Raw genomic sequence first — 2437 nt, forward strand, 5'->3', positions numbered from 1 at the left:
TAGTATGTTTCTCAAGCCACCAGGTCTGGAACTGAACCACACAGTAGGCCATGTCGGATCCAGTCGCCTTAACCTCTACACCACCTGTTGGACTTCTTTCTAAAATCTTTGCCCCATTCCATTAATCTGTGCATGTATCTTTTCTTTTTTACTGTCATAACAACTGTAGCTTTATAGTACAGCTTGAAATCAGGTAGTATAAATTCTCAAACTTTATTCACTTTCTCAATTTTATTAGAATCTACTTCTTTGCTTTTCCACATAAATTTTAAAATCAGTTTGTCAATAAATGAAAAATACCTGCTGGGATTTTGACTGAAATTGAGTCAAGCCTATACATCAAATTGGAGAAAATTGATGACTTAATTATAATGAATTTTCCAATTTATATGAATGGACTTTATTTCACTGGTGTTTTATAGCTTTTCATATATCCTGGTAAAACTATACCTATGTTTTTTTTTCGTTTTTTTTTTTTAGGTATTATAAACTTTCAATTCTGGATTACAATGGTCCATTGTTGTTATGTGAGAATACAAATATATTTTGTATATTGATATCATAGCCTAAGACCTTAATAAATTCACTTGTAATTGCTAAGAGTTTTATTGTAGATTATTGAGATTTTTCTACTTAGACAATAATGTCATCTGGAAAGTTTTATTTTCCAATCTAGATGATTTTTTATTTATTTTTCTTGCCTTATTGTACTGGCTAGGACTTCTGATATTAATGATGAGTAGAAATGGTAAAGCAAACATCCTTGTCTTTTTTCCTAATGTTAGGGGAAAAGAGTCTCTTTTTTATCGTCACGTATGACATTAGCTATAGGTATTTATAGATGTTCTCTTTTTTTAAGATTTATTTTATTTAAATTTATTTACTCATTTTTAATTTGACCAGAGAGGGACAGAGTGAGTAAGAGACAGAAAAAGAGAGAGAGAGAGAGAGAGATACAAGCAGGGTGGTTTCAGGGAAGGCCTTTCTTCCTGATTTGTAGCTAACTACCTTCCTGGTGTGTTCTTACATGACTTTTCCTCTAAGTTTACATATGCACAGGGAGAGAGAGAGAGCGTTCTTCCCCCTCCCCCCTTTTTTTTGTTACAGGGCTTGTGTGCTCACCATAAAAAGACAGAGAGAGAAAGTGAGAAGCCATCCCCCCAGAGGGGTTGGCCATATTGTAATCCCTTCTCCTCTAGTTTCCTCTGGAGATTTTTGGCACAGGCATGCACATGCCTAGTGTGATTTTCAAGCCGCCAGGTCTCAGACTCAAACCAGTCAGTTAGCCATGTGAGACCCAGCACTTTAACCTCCATGTAACCTTCTAGTCCAGGGCTCTTCCATTATTTATAAGGACATCATTAGGGATTAAGATGCTACCCAATTACCTCATTTAATCTTGGTTACTTCTTTAAAAGTCCTGTCCCCAAATACAGCCCACACTGGGATCAGGTCTTCAGTATCTGTTATCTCTGAGACTACAATTCAGCCCAGTATAGTATATTTCCCTAAAAAACATACGGGTACTTCAAAAAGTTTGTGGAGAACTGGAATTACAGTGGGACAGCCAGGCCCACATGGACGACTTTATCGTTGGAGTCCCAGACCTGAAGGCTTAAGAGACAAGCCATGTGCATGTGTGCTCAAAATCCTAAGAGGGGAATGAAGAAGGGATTGTGGTATGGCCATCTCCCACTAGGGAATGATTTATCACTTTTTCTCTGTCTCCAGTGAGTACAAAGGCCCTATTACAAGAACAACAAGGGGGTGGGGAGAAGAAAGGAATTACAGTACAACTTCATTTCGTGCAAAAGAAAAAAAAAAATTGAAGTCCATTAAGTTTTTTCATAATATACATTGCCCATGAACTTTAAAAAAAATTCTGTCATAGATAGAAGATAGGTAGGTAGGTAGGTAGGTAGGTAGGTAGATGATAGATAGATAGATAGATAGATAGATAGATAGATAGATAGATAGATAGATCCACTGTGGTAAAGGATAATCAAAGTACATTATATTTACCTCAATTAATGAAAACTAAGGGAAGGGACTTGCTATTACTAATTTCACATTTAATAGCTATGCCTTCCTCAACCGAAATCTCTAAGTTTATCAATAATGTTTTAAAAAACTGTTTCCAGGGACCAGCAGTTAGTGTAATGGCTATGTCGCTGGACTCCCATGTAGTTAACTGCGGTTCACGTCCCGGACCCGGTGGCTTGAAAATCATGCTGGGCGCGTGTGTGAGTGTGCCCAAGATCCCGAGAGGAGAACAGAGGAGAAGGGATTGCAGCGTGACCATCCCCCCAGGGGGTGATTTCTCGCTTTCTGTCTCTCTGTCTCTGTCTGTCTGGTGAGCGCACGCGCCCTATAGCAAAAAAAAAAAAAAAAAAAAAAAAAAAAAAAAAAAAAAACTTTTTTAAACAAGTTTTTTAAA

The sequence above is a fragment of the Tupaia chinensis genome, unplaced genomic scaffold (genome assembly GCF_000334495.1).
Source record: "Tupaia chinensis unplaced genomic scaffold, TupChi_1.0 Scaffold000147_1, whole genome shotgun sequence".
NCBI classification, from domain to species: Eukaryota; Metazoa; Chordata; class Mammalia; order Scandentia; family Tupaiidae; genus Tupaia; species Tupaia belangeri.